Consider the following 22,356-nt stretch of genomic DNA (forward strand, 5'->3'; position numbering starts at 1 on the left):
TAAAGGAAGAAAATTTTATTTATTTTTATAATTTTTTTATTATGTTATGTTAGTTACCATACAGTACACCATTAGTTTTTGATGTAGTGTTCCATGATTCATTGTTTGTGTATAACACCCAGTGCTCCATGCAATACGTGCCCTCCTTAATACTCCTTAATACCATCACTGGGCTAACCCATTCCCTCACCCCCCCTCCCTTCTGTAACCCTCAGTTTTGATTCCTGGAGTCCATAATCTCTCATGGTTCATCTTCACATTTCTGAGAAATATACCTAGTAAGTTCTACTTTTTAAAAAATCCCTTGCATTGACATTTTCTCAACTCTATGATGTATCCATTTTTGTACTTCTGAACACAGCACAATATCAAAGTAGGTGCCTAATAAATATTTAAGTGAATGAGTTAATAGATGAATGCTTTTCATTTAGTCTGCTGAATATTAGTTAACAGTATTATTCATTCATCAAAACTAAATACTACTATGTCATCTACAGTTATTATAAGCTGGTCCCTCTTCTCTATTTTAAATTATACTGATATTTGAGAGTTATGTTTACTGTCAGTTACAGTACTCACATTTCAAATATATGGAGGACTTTATGAATATTATTATGAATAATGGTGATTAGTTGCTTTTAATATCCTAGGCAGTGTGAGAAAAAATAGACTTAAGCTACAGATTGAGAGATTTAAGTTAGATAAGAGTGTTCTGGCATCAAATCTAATTAAACACTAGAGTGGATTAATGAAGGAAGTCATGAAATCTTCCTTCTTAGAAGTCTTTAAAAATAAGATGGAACCTCATCAATACATACATCATTAAGTATGCCCCTATATAAAGATGGAGGAATTGGTTTCAATATTCTCTGAATGACAAGTATTTATTACAGGTATATATAAAATAATTTTCTGGAGCATGGACATTCACATAAAATACTGGTATCAATTCATAATCAAAGACATGAATCATGTGCCAAAGAAGTGACTTCTGGTTCTAGTCTCTCATTCCTCATGTGACTTTGGGGCAAGCCATTTTACCTCTAAGGTAAAGATTCTTTTCCAATTAAATAGGAATAATTCTAATTCTAAGTATCTACTCTTCAAAATAAATTATGTGAGATCTTGTTGGGTGAGTTATATCCAAATAAATAAGCAGCAGGGATACAATTCCTACAATTTAAGGTTATTAAATTGTCCTGAAGCAAATTATACTATGTATACAAAGAACAATATTTATCATACTGGTAACAGTTAGAAAAGAAATACTAACAGAGAAATTTTAGATTGTGGCAATTAAGTGAAAAGCAACCTGACAGAGGATTTATCTTTAAAATCCATGTGCTTTAATGTATTTATACCAATCTCTTTCCATGTTGATATTCTTATTGTGGAACTTTATCATTATACCACAGATAAATCTACCATTTCTTTAAAAAAGAACTTTTTTAAAGATGTATTTATTTATATATTTAGAGAGAGAGAGCCTGCACGAGCTGGGGGCAGTGGCAGGGGCAGAGGGAGAGTGAGAGAGGAAGACACCCCACTGAGAGCAGAGCCCCATGCGGGGCTCAATCTCATGACCCCAAGATCATGACCTGAGATGAAACCAAGAGTCAGACACTCAACTGCCTGAGCCCCCCAGGCGCCCCTGAATCTATCATTTCAAAATTCCCAGGCACAAGGCATTGAGCAAATGAAAACTAACACTCCCTTCATGTTATGGAATTTAGAGAAAATAATGCTTGCTTAACCACTGGCGTATATTTTCCTCCTCAAGGTTGACAACTTTTGAAAAAATCACGGTACAGACTATGCAATTTATGTTTAAAGTGTTGTAACTGCTTTTGTGTTAGAATTCATATTACGAGAAAATTCACATATACTGCCTTTTTTACTGCTTGGATATTGATCTATTTTGATTGTGGTCAATGGATGCTATACAGCCTAGAAAGAACACATAATTCCATTCTCTGTCTCTTTTAAAATAGAGACATCGGGCTACAACATGTTTTTCCCAACAGCCCACCTCCTCACTCAGAGATGCCAATACAAAAGCAGTAGTTCAGGTGGGAGTGCGGGAGGAAATCACCAGAGCCATATGCAGAGTACAATCACAGGTTCCAGTGGAAGAAATGTGCTACAAGTTGGGAGAATGTGAGTTATAAAGCATACAGGGGAGGAGTAACAGTGAAATGAATAAAATAAACTCATGGGGGACAATTAGATAAGGATAAAGGGTACAGAAGTGGAAGAGCCCAACCACATCAAAAAGATCAACTTTTAGGAGAAGGGCAGTAAATCATGTCTTGAAGAATATCAGAACATTAGAAGTAGAAGCAATGCTGAAGGTCATTTGGAGACTAATCTCCCTTTACAAATGAAGAAACGGGCCTAATGAGAGTATGTGACTTTCTCAGGGTCACCCTACCCTAGGAAGTGACAAGTGCACTGCACAATTCAGAATAATGAGTGGCCGGTTCAGAGCCTGAAGATCTTGCAGGGAGCCAGGGTAGCTGCCCATCCCCTCTGCAGGACCTTCTCTCCAAGTGCCCTAGCCTTGTTCCTTGGGATCACCACACTTTGAATCTAGTGAGTGATGGGGAATGATAGGTGAAGAGCCTGCCTAGGATATTGAAAGGACATCTGTCAATGCTTGGAATGTATTCATTCTGATGGCCCTAGCTCCAGACTACCTTTTGAATAGCATCATCCTAGTCAGTTCTGGACAGGAGGCAAAACAAGGGTTATTTTGACATGGTTCTGCCCGTGGAGAGAGACCCACTGAGAGCCTTTAGTCTATAGGCTCAGACAATGGGAAAAGCCATGCCGGCTCCTCCCAAGGCTCAGCTACTTCAGGGAGAAAACAAAGGCAGCATGCAGAAAAGGGGAGGACAGATGAGCCAGGGAGGAAAAGGGTACATACATACAAAACCCCAGAACTTCCAGGAAGCTCATCTATGCCTCAGGAACAGAGCAGACATAGGGAAAGGGGCACTGGCAAGGAGATCATACTACAAGGCTGTTCTGAGAAGGGTTGTCTGTGATCTGTAATTTATATGGATATAATAAACTCCATGCCTAAGATACAAAAGCCCCAAACAACCACTACCAAAACACAAAACACGTGTTTAAAGGGGAAAATTACCCACAACGTTAGGTTTTCCCACATGGCTGGACCAGGAGGGTTGCAAAATCCATCATTGTTATGGGCTGGAAAGCCAACTAGGGGAGCCCTCTTAGGACTTTTAAAGGGAAACCTGGATGAACCTCTTGGTCTTAGAAGAAAGACAGTTAGTTATATTTAACTATAAACACATGGCAGTAGGTGTTAGAAACATGCTCCATTTGAAGACTATATAAAATAAATATTATTTTTGGAAAAGGAAACTAAACCAAGAATAGATAACCTGAGAATGCCAGACGGGCCTAGTGCACCTTGCCATGCTTTCTCAAGCATTTAGCACTTAGATTTAGCCTTCAGCTGAACTGCACTCATTTCAGCAATCTTTAATTTATGCAGATGATTCATTTGTAATATGAAATCATTACAACCCTGCAACAACAACAGACTAGAAATACAGGAGGCCTACTCTGACCACCTAATTTAAAACTGCAACCTCTCCCCCCTTCCCAAACTGATGTTCCTCTTACCTTGCTCTACTTTTTTCTTCTTTTTAAAGCAGTTTTCATCTTCTAACATATGATAACTTGCCTATTTGTTTAGTGCTTATTTTCTGTTCTCCCCCAATAGGATATAAGCTCCAAGAGGGCAGGAATTTCTGTATGTTTTGTTCACAGATGTATGCCATGCATCTAGAACAATGTGTGGCACACATTGGGTGTGTGTAAAAATGCTGGCTGATGAATCAGAACAAGACATGGATGAGCTGTCAATACTGGATAAAGCCCCTTTCTCAGATAACAATGAAGTGCCTCATTGGTAACTATAACTAGTATATATTTTCCAATAGAAATCACCAAAGTTAAAAATAAATCAAATTCTGGGCGCCTGGGTGGCTCAGTTGGTTGAGCGACTGCCTTCGGCTTGGGTCATGATCCTGGAGTCCCGGGATCGAGTCCCGCATCGGGCTCCCTGCTCAGCGGGGAGTCTGTTTCTCCCTCTGACCCTCCCCCCTCTCGTGCTCTCTCTTTCTCATTCTCTCTCTCAAATAAATAAATAAAATCTTTAAAAAAATAAAAAAAAAATAAAAAAAATAAATCAAATTCAGTGGGCCAGTTCTGCTATCAGAAGAAAGAGGTGATTCTCTCTAAAGGTTCCGGGGGAAATGATCCCAGCATATGTGGGTCCAAGTGGATGACCTGCTCCTGCATATCTTTGGGTGTAAGGAGGGAAACTGAGCTAAGTACTGAGCAGTGGGAAAAGACACCTCACAAGGGTTTGTCTTTGGTAACTTTATAATATTAATACTTTTGTGTGGCACTTCCCTGGGCATAAGAAATGCTTTCACAGTATCTCACTCTACCTTGAGGCAGGTAGGATTATTTTCTGAACCTTGGAGAGTGTGTTACTTGCCCAGGGTGGTGAGCCAAAGTGGATCATTCCTAGCTTGGTTTAAGAAAACAAGTACAAATTCAGTACTTTTTTCACATGGCATGGCTAAAATTATTACTCTGAAAGATTGCTTAACTAGCTGCCTACCTCCTGTGGTTTATTACTAGGAGAGAGTTTTAGAGAAAGGAGTGATTGCCTGGTCTTCACGGCCAAAGTGCCAGGAGATCAAGTAAATAATGAGAGGGAACTCTGACGTTTCTGCTACCAAACAAGTAGGCACTTCAGATGATATTTATTTAAGACCCTGCATTTCTTAGTTATGGTGGAGGTCTATGAAAAACAAAGGCAGCAGACACGTAGCCTAGATTTATAGGGATCATTCAAAGTTCTGCCTGAGCAAAAAAAAGCTAAGAAACAAACAAAACTCCACTCTTACATAGAAACTATTCCATAATAATGGAGGAGGGATCCAGAACACAACTCACCAAAATGCAGAAAAGATATAGAATGCATGGAGTGGGCAGGTCTTGAGAATTTTATCCCCACACAAAGAGAAATTGTGCAGTATCCAGAGAGAAGAGATGGTATGGTAGCTGTGGAGCATTAGCAACCAAAGGGGATGAATCAGCTCAGCGTCTGAAAACACCTACAGGTTCTGTCAAACCTGCCCGCAGTCTTCAAGAGCTTCAAGGCTCACAAACAGGAAATTGCTGGGTATGACTTAATCTGACTCTCAACCTCCTCAGAGAAGAGCTTGCCCCAAAAAGTTATGCACAAAGTGCAGAGCCAAAAGGTGAGAGGTGAAGAAGAATGTGAGTTCAAGTTCAGAGTATGGGGCATTTAGTAGAAGGAAACAATTTTGGGGGCGCCTGGGTGGCTCAGTCGGTTAAGCGGCTGCCTTCAGCTCAGGTCATGATCTCAGGGTCCTGGGATTGAGTCCCTCATCGGGCTCCCTGCTCAGTGGGAGTCTGCTTCTCCTTCTTCTTCTGCCTCTCCCCCCAGCTTGTGCGTGCTCTCTCTCTCAAATAAATAAATAAAATCTTTTTTTAAAAAAAGAAGGAAACAATTTTCAAAACATGTAAGAGTTATTTTGGATTTCAGCACCGGGTTCAGTACTGGTCAACATCTTTACTAGTAGCCCAACGCTTTATAGAAATGGAGAGAGAAAACCGAATTATAAAGGGACTTGTGAAGACGTGAGATTAAGTCGTTCATTGATTCATGTGTTCATTCATTCATGACATTCTGTTTCAGGATATTTTCAGGAACAGAAGACTGAATTGACCTAAACAAATAAGAGAGTTTATTATCTCACACAACAGAGTTGCCTGGAGGTAGGACTGTCCCAGGACCAGTTTATTTACAGCACCTCAGCAACATCATTAAGGACCCAACTTCTTGCCATCTTTCTGTCTATTTTGATTTGCCTAGACTAACCAAAAATTCACCCCCTGGATCAAGAACTGGGGTTGAGGCTTGGGCCAGGTGGGCCCCAGAGATAACTACAGATGGTCGCTCAACAGTATTCACTGAGCACCTCGGATGTGTCCATTCCTGTACTGGTCACTGGAAACATGGAAAAAAGGAACCCCCTGCCCATGGGAGTTTAGAGATTAATGGGCAAGACAGGCATTAATGAAATAACCACAAAAATAACAAGAAAACAGCAACTGCCCTAAGTGCTATGCTGAAAAGGTACGTGGTGCCCTAAAAGCAGAACTGGGGGATTTGGGTTAATGAGGGGGAGATGAGGAGGCCCTGAAGAAGGGACCCTGGAGCTGTTGGGTTCGGGGGATGGAGAAACATTTCAGACCGAGGGAGCAAAGGGAGTGGCCAAGTGAAAGTTTTGGGTTTTGGCACACCCAAAACCATCCCCAGATGGAGGACACACAGGGAGGGTAAGCGAGGAGCAAAAGGAAGCTGAGGAGGTTCATAGGAGCCAGACTCTATGAGTTATATACACTGGAAGAAAATATTAACAAATGCGTATTTTTAAACTTTTAAAATCTTAGACCTTTTTGCTCACATTGAGTTTGACACAAAACAGGGCTCTAAAATGTCCTAGTGCACAGATGCTCTGAGAATGTCAAATGGCCATTCCCTGTCCTTTCAAAATGAATACTTCTGGTCACTTCAGATAAGAGTATACCACAGGAAGAAAGCTGGGTGTGGGGCTGGGGAGGCAAGGCACGGGTAGACTTGGAACCTGGGTTGAAAGATGACACCTCACAGTTGTAACTGATTGGGAAAGGAAGGAATTCATGAAAGAGGCGGGGCTAGGAAAAGGATGTAGAGAGAGGCTGTGACTCTGAGACAGGGTTGAATGGGATCGGGGACCTGGACAGGGGTTCCTGGTATACGGTGACAAGATACGGTGCTTGAGCTAGGGGCTGCAGGAAGACCCAGAAGCACAATGAATAGAGAGACCCCGCTGGAGGGGCAATCTTACCCCGGCCCCGGCCTCATACCTTTGGGGAGGTAACAAGAGTGAGACTGCAAAATTCAGTCTACTTCTGTGCTTTTTGGGGTGTGGCTTGCTTACTTACCAAGAGATGACACAGAAATTACTCAAGGTAAAGTGCCACAGAGTCCTCTCTCAGCAAATGAAAATACGTTTGAGGAATAAACAACACTACCACTTCCTTAGGGGGCCAAAAAATATTGCCTCTTTCTCCGGTTTCTTATCACTATAAATGAACTCATAATCTCTCAATAGCTGAGTATAAATGGTCTAATTAACCATCTTTTGCCCTTCAAATACTTAAGAATTTCCATGGTGACTAACCATGCATTTCTTCTACCACATGGATGAGCATCTAACTAAAAACCTTGTCCTCCAAAGCAGACATTTAAAGTGTGACAAAGTCATGTCAGAGAAACTTGGCCCTTTGGAAATGAGATAACTAATTACCCAGTGAAAAGGCAGTCTTTTTCCACTGAGAAATCAGCTACGTGGTCTAGCAGAATGAAAGGCATGGACCATGGCAAATCAGGTCCGCAAAAACAGTAAACAAAACAAGCCACAGAACAATGAACACATGTGGAAAAAACAAAACGGCACCAGCCACACAGTTGATTTGATTTTAAGAAAACTGAATCTGTGTTTCAGAAAGAAAAAAAAAGAGTGAAAATACACAAAAGTATAAGAAAAGAAACAAAACACCCTAAAAGCACAGATAACTAAAAGCCAAGTAAAACTCATACACACAGACCTCACAGACTCCACAAATTACTTTGAATTATCTACAAGCTTAGGAAATGGCCCTTATACATGTATTTTATCATTCAGGAATAGAGCCCATGTCTCTTCCAGAATCCCACTGCTAACAAACACAAAGCAGTGAACCATGGAGACGGTCTTCCTTTCAAAATAGGGACATAACCTATTTTCTCTACATCAGATGTAACTGTAACTGAGAACCTATACATACTGTAGTAACACAGAGAAAAGGAAATGGATGGTGAAAGCAAACTGAATTCAGTGAGCTAGCAACATTGTAACGTACATCGCTGGGAAGGGGACAGAGATGGAGACAGACTGAACACACACACGCTGGCTACTTTGTTCCTTTTTATCAAATTACATTATATATTGTGACTTTTACCCTAAGAAGCATGAAAAATTGACAATAAAACGTTATCCTAATGGAATGTTGGGTCTTTGGTTAAGTGTCTGGCACAAAAAGAATTTTTTTCGACGAGCCTTCAAACAAAAGTGTACGTGCTCTTGACATCTGCAGATGAGCTAGTTTCCTCTTCTTCAAAACTCAAAGCTTCTCTAAATTAAACAGAAGCTTGTTTTTGGTATCTGTAAAATGTATGTGGATAAAATTCAAAGTTTTAGAAAAGGAGTTGCCATAGAAACACACAACTCCCTAAAAGAACAGTCCGTCGCCTCTTCAAGGAGCCCATCATCATAGATATTTATTCAGTGCTGCAGACAATGCATAAAGAGCAGTCAGAATACACACACTGGACAAATACACAAATTAAATAAGTCAAGTACTTTTAAGTGAGGGATGATGAGCCCATTTGTATGTGTGTGGTGGTGGGGGGGAGGTATCATGTGAGCTGAACCCTGTGGTACAGCTGAAATGCAGCCATCATAGAAAGATTCATTTAAAACACAATTCTGCAACAATCTGGGCATTGCACCCAGTTATCATTATGGACTGTTTTCTGTGAATTCTTTTAAGATGTGGATGTAAGAACTAGAAGCAGCACTTACAAAAATAGCCTTATTTTTACTAGCAGAGTAGACTCAAGCTAAAAATAAATTCAATGGGAATTTTATACTGCAGACTTTTAAAAAATATAGTGTCAGTATACCTAGACAAACACCACCTCTTATTCGAAGCTTCTGTGCAGCATTCCAAAAAGATTTCCAGCCAGATTACAGTTCTTCAGACTTGGTCTCTCTTGAGACAAAGGAACCTCAAGGAGGTAACATCTAAGTTGGAGTCTTGAATCAAACAACTTATTGGTCCTTAGAGGATTTCTGTTCTCAGGAGTTCATTTCACCAGAACAGGACAAATTATCACATAGCCCTTTGACAATGGGATGGTCCTAACTGGGAGGAAACAAAATAAATATCTTTGAGGGCTGTGTCCCCACAAAACCTACAATGAAATTTCGGGACATGATTTGTATGAAAATGTGATCTTTTCTGCAGCTGTATTCATCTGTGATCAGTACTAATGATTTGCAAATCATATCAATGCCCCTAATAATGATAATTTTCTGAGGAAACACAAGGATTCCATAAATGTTAAATATTTAATCCTTGGTAGGTAAATTATAGCTACTGTTAATCAAAACTTACAAATGGAAAGACTGATACCATCACTCATGATTTACCCCAAATCACAGATGACCAACTTCTGAATTTATTTTCAGTAAATACAAACAATAAAGTACACATGTGCTCATTTACAAAGCATCATGATTAGCACAGTTATCCAAATGATTAAAAAGTCATCTGAGGGCTGACTCAAAAACCAATCAAGTTAAATCTAGGTAACACTGGCATTATTCTAAAAAAAAGGGGGGGGGCACCTGGGTGGCTCAGTCATTGGGCATCTGCCTTCGGCTCAGGTCATGATCCCAGGGTCCTGGGATCGAGCCCCGCATCGGGCTCCCTGCTCAGCCGGGAGTCTGCTTCTCCCTCTCCCACTCCCCCTGCTTGTGTTCCCCTCTCTAGCTGTCTCTCTCTCTCTGTGTCAAATAAATAAAATCTTTAAAAAAAAAAAGATCAGAATGATTAAAATCTCACCCTTCAATTGCTAGAAGCAACAGATGAAAATCCAGTAATGGTTAGTGGACCAGAGTGCCAACCACTCATGGATCACTCTGAAACCATTTGAAGGCATTGTGCAACTAGGCAAAGGTAACAGTTAGCATCTGGGTGGTGGTTACAGGTCTGAAAATGTGTACTGGAAGAAGTGAAGCATCTGGCCAGATAAATTTACTCACTTGGATTTCATAGTATGAGTACTCTAACTTCTACTCACCCTTTAAGATTCAGACCAACCAGGAGCTCCTTAGGGAAGCTTCTCTGAGCCTGGGGCTCAGCTCAGGGACGCTGCTCCAAAAGATTTCCTGAATCCCTACTACAGCACTGCCTCATTAATTTTCAGACACTGGCTTTCTCAAAAGCTTCCTGATTCCATCACAGACTTCTTAAGGGTAGTGACCATATCGGTCTGGCTCACCTCAGGAACCCAGAACTGGTGAAACTCAATAAATGTTTGCTGAATGAATGAATGAGTGTAGTGTGGATTTATATAAGTTACTGAAGCTCTTATCGATCAGAATTTTTATTAATTTGGTGAAGATCTGATAAAAATGGTGTTGGTTAAAAGAAATAATATTCCTCGTTATCTCAAAAAATTCACAGACCAGAGATCTGTCTGTTAATATGGATTTTCATTTCCTTGGGACAAGACAGCAAAGAATGATCATGGTATGCTGTACTTAGAACCTGGAGGGTTAAGGACCTATCCACATATCACTGAAGCTGCCCATTCTTTTATTTTGAAGCAAAACTGCTCTGGGCATGACAGATGAGTGTTACATAACCACAGTATACTTTTTGGCACATTTCTTAAATCTGTAAACATGTCCAGTGCTCTGAAAGCAGATCTGTAGTTGTTTTTTTAAAAAAAATAATAATAGGGGTGCCTGGGTGGCTCAGTCGGTTAAGCGTCTGCCTTCTGCTCAGGTCATGATCGGAGAGTCCTGGGATGGAGCCCTGTGTTGGGCTCCCTGCTCAGTGCGGAGTCTGCTTCTTCCTCTCCCTTAGCCCCTCCCCCTGCTCCTGCTCCCTCCCTCTCCTTCTCTCTCTCAAATAAATAAATAAAATCTTTAAAAAATAACAAAAAGGAATGAAAGATCACCATGTTGTTTAAAGAAAAGTTACTGATATGGCCTCCAAATTCTAAGTTCCCAAAAAGCTTATTTTTCTTAAGTACGCCAGTCACAAATAAAGGCAGAAAGTCGCCTCTCTCTTAATGTAATCAACTTCTCAAAAGATGACATACATACACACCAGGCTTTGGGAGAATTCTCTAGGGGGGATTTAAAAGGAAGTATCTGGTGGAAGCAGAGGGTCACATGGAGACTTCCAACAGATATTCTCCATCTACAAAAGAAGGGAAGGGCCTCCATGCTGCAATTGTTTGATAAACATATCACAGCGGCCTTTTTACTTCTTCTGATATAAGTGAAAATGGCTTTTTAGTGCTATATGTTAAAAGCAACAGGTAAAGGCAATGAAGCAATAAGTATTTACAATACAGATTTAATATTTCTATACCAAAATTTCTGAGATTTTCTGCCTTAAGCAGGATTATCCTGCTTAACATCTTGTCTCACAAATTTTTACTTCAATTTTGAAAAGAGTTAAGTTGTGAATGCCTAGAAGAACCCATTCACCTTTTCAGAATCAGCTAAGCACCAATTTTTCAAACAACTTTAATCTGGAGTGCTGTTTTAATAAGACTGTTTATAAAATTAAGGGATGCCTGGGTGGCTCAGTCAGTTAAGTGTCTGCCTTCAGCTCAGGTCATGATCTCGGGGTCCTGGGATCGAGCTCCTCATCAGGCTCTCTTCTCGGCAAGGACTCTGCTTCTCCCTCTCCCTCTGTGCACGCTCTCTCTGTCTCACTCTCTCTCAAATAAATAAATAATCTTAAAAAATTATAAAATTGAGTTGTTTAAAAATTTTATAAATCAAGATCAAAGGTATCTACATTTTTTAAAAAAGTAATACCCTCACACACAGAAAGTAATACATATTACCTACTGTAATACACATTACATAATTACATGTGAAATTACAAAAAATCTTAGCCATTCATGATAACTCAGGAATGAGCCTTTCCATACAGCTTCATTTCCCAGAGAGCTGAGGGGCTCCAGAGTTTTCTTAAAATAGAAATATTTCCAAAACGTACCATGTATGTTTGAGTCTCCATGATCAGAACCTAAGCACATAATATACCTTTTTTTCTTGATAACTTATATTTGAAAATACCAGCTCATATGTATAAATGGAATGTAGTTCAAAATGTGATACATATGTGGTCACAGATGAAAATACATGTGCTGAGGACCATGTAACAGGAAGGATTCCATTTGACCCCCAAATCTGTCCTCTCAAAAATACTCTTTTTTTTAAAGATTTTATTTATTTGAGAGAGAGAGCGAGCATAAGCAGGGGGAGCTACAGGCAGAGGGAGAAGCAGGCTTCCCGCTGAGCAGGGAGCCTGATGTGGGACTTGGATCCCAGGACTCAGGGATCATGACCTGAGCCGAAGGCAGATGCTTAACCGACTGAGCCACCAAGGCGTCCTATCTCAAAAATATTCTGATGTCAACTTCTATTTTGATCATTTGCCTCTCTTTACAGAGGCAGGGTGAAAGCTACGCAGTATAGGACGACTTTCTGGGGGAGTACAGTGTTGTTTTGAAAAACTAGTTAGGAACCAAAGGCTAAAGAAGTTTCCTGACAAATGGTTTTTCTGTTCTCTAAGTGGGTATCTGCTTCGATGTTGCTATCAGCTACCTATGACTTTAGCTGGAACTTCAGCCTGTAGGGGCTCCCAAGAGCTCTGGGCCAGTACGGACTTCCCCAGCTTTCTCACTGGCACTAAGTTTATTCAATGGTTGGGGGAGAGGAACACCTTTGACAGGTTCACAGGCGTGGGAGATCTCCAATCCTTCACTTCTTTTTGCTGAGGTATTCTTACAAACTGTTCATAGAATGAAATTAGTGCAATCTCTTTGAGTCTCTTTGAAAGGACAATTTGGTACACTCTCTCTCTGGATATCTTTGACCCAGCAAATTGCTTTCTAGGAATCTAGCCTAAGGAAATCATTGGCTATGTAAAAGAAGGAGGTGTGCAAAGAGGTTGACGGTACTGTTGATTATGAAAATAAAGTTTTGCTAAACTTCTAGCAATCTAGGGGATTGGTTAATAACATAATACAGTCAAACAACAGGAAACTATTCTGCCACTAAAAACATAAAATAATGATGTAGACCTACATTAATTAAAACACAAAGATTGGGGCGCCTGGGTGGCTCAGTTGGTTAAGCATCTGCCTTCAACTTAGGTCATGATCCCAGGATCCTGGGATCGAGCCCTGCATTGGGCTCCCCATTCAGCGGAAAGCCTGCTTCTCCCTCTCCGTCTGCCTGACGCTCCTCCTGCTTGTGCGCTCTCTGTCAAATAAAAAATAAATAAAACACAAAGATTTCCACCATATATTGTTAAGTGAAAAATAAAGGGTTCTAAAAATACATATGATATACATAGGAAAAATTCTGGAAGGATATATGTTAGAGATTCCCAAACAATTCTGGAAGCTATTACAGTCTCAGTAATTTTTTTGACAGTGCCTCCAGGCCAAAACAAATACCTAACAGTGCTGTCTGTTAACTAGTTAGGTCCAAACAACTTAAGTATTTATGTCTTAATGACTTAGAAGCAATTTGAAAAAAAATTGACACACACATAAATTAGAAGAAAAGTACTATTTTTTCCTTCTTAAATAACCTCCTAATAACTTATTAATAGAATGTGTGCACCTGTTGGGCAATGCATAACTTCAGATCTTGGAATCAGATTGAACACCATTTCCCTCGTTTCCTGTTTCATGTTGGTTTTCACATTGTACTCACTTTTGATCATTAAAAACGTAGCAACCATTGAAAACCCACTTTTGCAAAGATGTGATGTCATCAAAAGGAATGTAGTATGATCTTAATGTTGAAACTGTGAATTACCTCCAATGCTGTTGGACAGATGTGTTTCCCTTGATGGAAAATAATCTGCAGCAACCTCATGAATTTGCTGTGGTGCCCCAGAGCACCTTGGCACACAGCTTGGGAACTGCAGATATATAACATTATTAACAGCTGCTTTCTCTCAGGTTACGGGTGATTCTTTAAAAAAAAAAGATTTTCTGAACCTTTTCCCAATAAACATCTGTTATTTTTTACAATGAGAAAAACCATTAAAATGATATACATATTTTTAGAAGTTTTTTTCCCCTTTGGTTTAAACACCAAACATTTATCTCTTACTATTCTGGAGGCTAAGAATTCCAAAATCAATGCTCCAGCTGATTAGGTATCTGGTGAGGAGCCCTTCCTGTTTCATATATGGCTGTTTCTCCTCACTGTGAAAAGTTTTTGTCCTAAAGAAAGATGGATATTCTGTTCTCCTCAATTTTTTACTTTTAGAAAAGTCTAGGCATAAACAATATTGGAAATTCAAAGTCTTGATTGGAAATAACCTAGGTGTCCATTAAATGGATGAATGGATGAAGAAGATATGATATGTATATATACATATATATATACATATATAATGGAGTATTATTCAGCCATAAAAAGAAGGAAATCTTGCCATTTGAGACAACATGGATAGACATTGAAGGCTTTATGCTAAGTGAAATAAGTCAGACAAAGACAAATACTATATGATTTCACTTATATGTGGAATCTAAAAAACAAAACAAATGAATAAACAAAATAAAACTCATAGATACAGAGAACAGACTGGTAGTTATCACAGGGAAGAAACTGGGGGGTAGGTGAAATGGGTGCAGGGGGTCAGTTACATGGTGACAAATGGTGACTAGACTTATTGTGGTGACCACTTTGTAGTGTATACAAAAATTGAATTATTATGTTGCACATTTAAAACTAATATGCTATATACCAATTTTACCTCAATAAAAAAACCCTACACGGTATTATAACAAGACAAGACCTTAAAAAAAAAGGAAAACCCTGGCTGACGCCTTATTGATAGAAAACTCACTCCTGAATAACCCTCTGCAATAACTCTTACTATTCTGAACCCTCCCCTGATACTTACACAGATAGGATCGATGAAGTCACTGATGTGAGGACACTGACCTAGACATTCACCCCACTTCCTGCAGGTAGTCACTACGATTGTTTAACAACAGACTCTCTGTCCCTCAGCTGATGTGCCTATAACAGAGCATGGTCATGCCCTTGAGGGAACGGAGCTGCAAATGGTCCTTTGCTCTTGGTCTACAGAGCTTCAGTCTCTGAAATAATGGTGCTCCTTTTAAAAGAGTGCCCACTGCTATTTACCCCAGCATCCACTGCCACTGTCCATAAAGGTCTCTACTACTCTCTGTTCCCTTCTGGTTACTTCTGCCCTGTTTGTCAGTTTTTGCACTAAAGAAATGAATGGCCTTTTATAACTTCACCAATTGGTACTTTCAGAACCAACTGAGTAGTATAACAGATATTTAGCTTCCTTTGTAATTAGTTGTTGGTGAGTGTTTTGTTTGTTTTATCCCTTATGAGGGTTGGTGGGGACAAAGGAAAATTTTCCAGTTTAAAGCTGTTTTTAAAACAGAAGGATTTTAAGTTTTGGTGTTGAAGTTTTATTGTAGTCAGTATTTTCTTTTTATTTTTTTATTACGTTATGTTAATCACCATACATTACATCATTAGTTTTTGATGTAGTGTTCCATGATTCATTGTTTGCGTATAACACCCAGTGCTCCATTCAGTACGTGCCCTCTTTAATACCCATCATCAGGCTAACCCATCCCCCCACCCCCCTCCCCTCTAGAACCCTCAGTTTGTTTTTCAGAGCCCATAGTCTCTCATGGTTCGTCTCTCCCTCCGATTTCCCCCGCTGCATTCTTCCCTTCCTGCTATAGCAAGATAGTAGTCAATATTTTCTATTCATTTATTTTCTTACTACAGTGCCTAAGGAATTATTAAAAAACAACTTATTTTTCTTTCTTTTTTTTTTTTTAAAGATTTTATTTATTTATTTGACAGAGAGACAGCGAGAGAGGGAACACAAGCAGGGAGAGTGGGAGAGGGAGAAGCAGGCTTCCTGCTGAGCAGGGAGCCCGATGCAGGGCTCGATCCCAGGACCCTGGGATCATGACCTGAACTGAAGGCAGACACTTAATGACTGAGCCACCCAGGCGCCTCAACAACTTTATTTTTCTAATCTAGGAATGTCTATAAATGTATATGTCAATTTCAACTTAACCTTTACAAATTTAAGTTAGAATTAACCATGCTGTAGGAGTAGAATGTTTAAAGTAATTTTTGCATGAACTTTAATTGGAATGGTCCTAACAGTCTTAAATACAGTCTTTCAAAAATGAAGAATAAGATCTTCCAGTCCTCCTTTATCTGCCTAATTACTCCCTACAGCACTTACCACCTTTTAACATACCACATACTTTGCCTATGTATCTTGTTAATTGTCTCTCTCTCCTCCAACTAGAATGTAAGCTCAACAAGGGTAGAAGTTTTTGTCTACTTTAATCACTGATATATCCCCACCACCTAAAACAGGCTGGCAAAATGGAGGGGCTCAACAAGTACTTGCCGAAAAGTAAGTGAATGAGTAGCTAATTCTTTTCTTTCTTTTAAAGATTTATTTATTTATTTGAGAGAGAGAGGGAGAGAGAGCATGAGCAGGAGGGGCAGAGGGAGAGGGAGAGAGAATCTCAAGCACAGTTGGTGCTGAGTGTGGAGTCCAATGCAGGGCTCGATCTCACAACCCTGAGATCAGGAACTGAGTCCACATCAGGAGTCAGGCACTTAAACGTCTGCACCACCCAGACACCCCATTAGTGACTAATTCTTAAAGGCCTTTCATAATTCCATTTTAGATGGCCATAGATGAGAAAAATCTTTTTTTTTAAACACAGTCATAGTTTTATTATAATTCCATCTGTAATACTTGTAACATACTCCTATTACAGTTATCAAAGATGAAGGTGACATGATAAATTTCTTCTTGCTTTGTTGCTGAGTCCAAAGCTGGTTTAAGTCTCTCGTTCTTTTTTTTTTTTAAGATTTTATTTATTTATTTGACAGAGAGAGACACACAGCGAGAGAATGAACAAAGTTATACACATCAATATGGATGAATCTCAGAACATAATGTTTTGGCAGGAGCAGGTCACAAAATAGTGAGTATAATTCTATTTATATAAAGGTTAAAATAATATTGTATATTGTTTAGGGATACATACATATGTAGTAAAACTAAGCAAAGGCAAGAGAATGATTATCTCAAAATCCAGGAAAGTAGTTGAGAGGAGAATGTGATCTAGGAGAGAGATATATCTGAGTCTCAAGAATAGTGATAATGTTCTTGAGATGAGTAGAAGAAATGTGGATGCCTCCTTACTTTATTGTTTAAAATCTGCCAGTAAGCTGTATATTCCCTTCTGTATGAAGGGTGTACTTCTTAATTTAAAGAAGTAAATGAACCTTGTCAAACTTTGTAAAAATGTATACTTTAAGGTATGGTAATAATGGTGACCCTGGGTGGCTCAGTCGGTTGGGCATCTGCCTTTGGCTCAGGTCATGGTTCCAGGGTCCGGGATCAAGCTCCACGTCGGGCTCCCTGCTCAAGTGGGGAGCCTGCTTCTCCCTCTCCTCCCTGCTTGTGCTCTCTCTTTCTCTCTCAAATAAATAAATAAAATCTTAAAAAACAATAAAGTATTGTAATACTATTTCAAGTTGGAAAACACAAGCATGTAGGAAGTAATTTTTCTATATCTAAATTTTAAGATTAATATTTGTTATTTTTTTTTTACTCACTATAGAAAAGCTTAGAGTCTTCATCATACAATGATTTTCCTAATACATTGAAATCATAAGAAACTCTCTTGGTAGAGTTTTTATTTTCTGGATTGGCTATTTTATTTTTATTTTTAATTGAGGTATAATTAACATACATTATATTAGTTTCAGGTATACAGTGTAATGTTTTGATATTTGTATATATTGTGAAGTGATCACCATTTTCTTGCTAGGTTTTAAAGGTACATAGCAAAATCACTGTGTTTTCATAACTACCTACTTTAGACAAATGAAAAACAACAGAAGAACAAACGATAAGGAAAGAACAGTCACTGAGAAATGCCCAAAAGCTTGAATTCTTACATCAAAAGCAACTTCTCAGTGTAAAGACCTAATCCATTTGTTTATTTTATTTTTTTTTAAAGATTTTATTTACTTATTTGAGAGAGAGAGAGAGAGAACACAAGTCAGGGGCAGAGGCAGAGGGAAAGGGAGAAGCAGACTTCCCGCTGAGCAGGGAGCCTGATGCGGGGCTTGATCCCAGGACCCTGACTGAGATCATGACCTGAGCCGAAGGCAGACGCTTAACTGACTGCGCCACCCAGGCATCCCTGTAATCCCTTTGTTTAAAAGGTAATTCTTGGAAAGAGCAATTTTGCTCAGGCAAACATGATGGACTGATCTATGTCAGAAAAAGTTGAAAATATATTCCTTTCTCATAAAATGTTTTAAAGCTGACAATATAATTAAAACGATAGTGGTGATCCAGCCATCTGGATACCCTATACAAAGTATCTCAAATCAGTCTTGGGTGACAGGTCAAGTCACCCAAGCCAGACCCAATGCTCTCATTATCTTACACCAGCCCTCATGCTTCCTCTTCTCCAATTTATCTTCCACTTGTCCACAGAGCACTCTTTACAGAACGTTATTATTTTCCAGCTTAAAAAATCTTACAATATTGACCCATACTCACAGAGAATAGCCTCCAAGCCGTTTAGAGTATGGCCCCCTTTCTGGCTTTTCTGTGTGTATACTTTAGACCACAGCCCTGCAAACCAATTGCATCTCTATGTCAATATTAACATGTTAATGTTAAATTATTATTTCATGGGTCTATACATTAGCGTACTGCATGCTCTTTTCTCTTCTTGAAAAACTCCTGCCTGCCTCAAAATTATTATTCATCTTCAAAAATCTGTGAAACATCTCCATTCTGAAGGCTTCCCAAATCACCCTAGTCTGCATTCCTTACGTCCCTCACTGCTATCATTTCACTAAACGCACACTGCTTTATTCATCTGTCTTTATCTGCATGTCTGTCTTGCTAGCTACACTGCAAGCTACTTGAGTGCAGGGACGGTATCTTATTTTCTTTTATGTCTCCAGTGTCCACAGCACAGTACCTGGCCCATAAAGAGCTATGGTCCGTTGAGCACCCACTGTATGCTAGGCTTTGTACCAAACTTTGCACGTTACCACCCTGAATTGCCACAACAATTCAATGAACTATCTATCATTATCGTTTTTTATCGAACAAGTCAACTGAGATTTAGAGATTAACATCCCCAGGATCTTCCAGTTAGTAAGTGGTAGAATTCCAGTTAGAACTTGGGTCTCTTGGACTCCACTACCTACAGTAACATCTTGTACCTCTGGTGAAATGTAATGCATAAAACGTGAAACAGGTCATGTGAAAGCTCACCCCACTTATGCTCTGGGTTAGAAGCTGTAAAGTTTATGCAGAGTACTGCAGGAGCCCTCAGAACCCCATGATTCTCGGCTTCTACCACTGATTAACGGTAACTCAGAGCTGTCCCAGGTTTTCTCTGGACCTCGCGGTCCTCGCTGGGGAGGATTTCACACTTAACAGATTTCATATGACAGTCTCACAACACTACAGCTGTTAAGAAAGTCTTCTGGATCACAAATCTACGTATTCTTTCTAGTTCCTGGCCTTGAAACACCTCCTCCTTTGTTGAAAAACTGTGTCTGTAGAAAGAATGCCAGAAGCCATTTTGGATAGGGTCAGGACAATGTCCACTTTTGTTCTCAGCCCAGAGCAGGCACCTGTACTCTCCCTTTCCCCAAGCGCCGTGGACCAGAGTAATAGCTCGCCAGCATGCAGGTGGCCAAAGACACACTTCTTGTTACGACTGTGCACAGAAGAGAAAATGAACAACCTTGTGTTTGAATAATGTGCAGGGTGTGATACCAACAGAACCTCCACCCTCCTTCCTGGGGAAATGCAAAGTTAGCTGTGGCCTTTTCACAAACCTCGAAGAGGATGAAATGTCAGCTGCAACTCTGAATTTCCTGGCTTCATTCCACTTACCTCACCACCTTACTATTATCTAAAATGACATGTTGGATATGAATGTACTACATTTAAACATCATCCCTCAATCAGACATCACGTTACAAACACACAGCTACATTCTATAGCTGTTCCCGCTAGAAACAAAAAGATTCTTAACATTTTTGAAGGGAAGAATCTGTTTGTTCCCAGATGTCTCCTGAGCCATATTTTGGGGGCTTGTCTATTAGCTAGATAGTAAAAGCTAACTACACCTGTCACTCCTATTTACATACACGACTGGTTTTAAGTAACCACTCCTTCCCATCTCCCAAAAAAGACAGCTAAGAAAACAACGTTCACTTGGAGGAAGAGAAACTAAAATTCTTTTTGCTGTTCCTCTCAATCAAACCCTTGCAGGAACAAAAGTATTCACTGTGGTTTATACAGTTGTCACTCAAAAAATGGTACCTAGAAAGGCCATGAGCCTTCCTGTAATTTCACTTCTACTTAAGGAGTTACACTGTACCAATACTTGATTTGAGCACAAAATGCAGAGCTGCTGACTGGCATTCTGGAAATGGTATAGATACTTTTCAAAAACACATCCCACCCCCTTGTGTTCCTGGGAGACATTATTAAACTCTAACATGTTTTTATAAAGCAGGGTCAGTCAGCCTGGCTTTGTAGCAAGGCTGGACCACACATGCCCATGCATGTACCAAGCCCTGTTCGGAGCTACATGCTGTGATAAATGGTGTACATTTACAGCTCCCTAAAATAGCCTTAGGAGGTAGGTATATTCTCCCCTATTTTACAGATAAGGAAACTGCGTTCTATGTGAAGTGCCCCAAATCACAGTCAGTTCAGTTTGCAAAACTGGAATTTGAACAGTCAGACTCAGAATATGTAACACAGAAGTTCTTTAAGGGTACCAAGGAAACAATGTTCATTCGTTCACAACCCTTGAAATACTCTCTATTGTGTGCTAAATTTTTTTTTTTTAAGTATCAGGAGAAATTGATCATTGATGAAATGTAACCATCAAATCTTAATAAAGATTTCAATGATCAAGCAAGTAACCCTAAGCTAAAATCAAGATATTATAAATGTCCAAAAAATAAAAAAAGTATGTCCCTTGAAAGGGCCTGGGGTGCAAATATTTAGGAAAATAAATGTATTTCAACTACTGCCCTCTCCTGGTGGCATAACTAACCAAAGGTATCCTTTTCTTAATTCAATCAACTTAGAAGATTTTCACCTGACGGATTTATCAAAACCAAAAATGTAGGTTTATAAAGAAAGACTGTAAGGCGCTTCTTCAGGATGGGACTTGGTTCTAGACGGTAGTCAAGAACTTTCTACCTGGGTAACTCTGAGAAACCACTTCTCTGTGCCTCCATTTTCTCATCAGTAAAGTGGGAACAATAATATCTACTCTGCCCACCTCAAAGGTCATTGTGAACATGAAATAAGATAATGCATGTGAATTTTCAAATACAGTTGGCCCTTGAACAACACGGGTTTGAACTTTGTGGGTCCATTTATACATGGATTTTTTTTTTATAAATACACTACTATAAATTTATTTTCTCTTCCTTATGATTTTCTTAGTAAGATTTTCTCTTCTCTGGCTTACTTTAAGAATACAGCACATAATATATATAACGTACAAAATATGTGTTCATCAACTGTTTATGTTATTGGTAAGGCTTCCAAATTAACAGTAGGCTATTAGTAAAGTTTTTGGTGAGTCAGAAGTTACACATGGACTTTTTCCTGCACGGGCGAGAGGCTGGTGCCCCTAATCCCCATGCTGTTCAAAGGTCAACTGTACTCTAACTGTACAACCTAAGGCATTTTTTAAATTAATCAACTAAAGCCATTTACAACCACATTCATTAAAATTAAAATTACACCAGGGTGTCTGGGTGGCTCAGTCAGTTAAGTATCTGACTCTTGATTTTGGCTCAGGTCATGGATCTCAGGGTTGTGGGATCGAGCCCCATATCAGGCTCCGCACTGGGCATGGAGTCTGCTTAAGAGTCTCTCCCTCTCCGTCTCCCCACTCCTCTAAACAAAAAAAAAAATTAAAATTACATCTACTCTTTATTCCTGCAATTCCATTCCTTGAAACCAATGCTAAGAATTACCAGTACTTGTTTGCAGGGACATATACAAAGATTATGACTACAATGTTGACAATGGCATGAAAAAAAAGTGACCAAGGTAAATATTCATCAATAAACTATGAAATAAATTATAATAATTATTCTATAGAAAATTATGAAGCCACTAAAAAGAATGAACTAGAGCTTTGTCAGTTGAATGGAGAGATTTCAACAAGGTCTTTTTAAGGAATGCAAGATATAAAAAGAAATGTAATAGAGAGTCCCAAACATCTTAGTGCATTTTTAAACTTTAGTGATTTCG

General features: G+C 39.3%; 1 protein-coding gene across 12 annotated transcripts in view; it reads right to left on the reverse strand.

Moving 5' to 3' along the window:
• BACH2 (BACH transcriptional regulator 2) overlaps positions 1-22,356 on the reverse strand; it is a 353,806-nt gene that overhangs the window by 210,086 nt on the left and 121,364 nt on the right. The window contains exon 1 of one of the 12 annotated variants that reach the window (XM_081828650.1): positions 5,002-5,587. The exons of the other annotated variants lie outside the window; for them this stretch is intronic. The gene's annotated coding sequence lies outside the window, so the exon portion shown is untranslated. Of the gene's footprint in view, positions 1-5,001; positions 5,588-22,356 lie in introns of those variants that run through there. 12 annotated transcript variants of the gene reach the window in all.

This window comes from Leptonychotes weddellii, chromosome 8 (genome assembly GCF_054177405.1).
Source record: "Leptonychotes weddellii isolate Sample4059 chromosome 8, ASM5417740v2, whole genome shotgun sequence".
Classification (NCBI taxonomy): domain Eukaryota; kingdom Metazoa; phylum Chordata; class Mammalia; order Carnivora; family Phocidae; genus Leptonychotes; species Leptonychotes weddellii.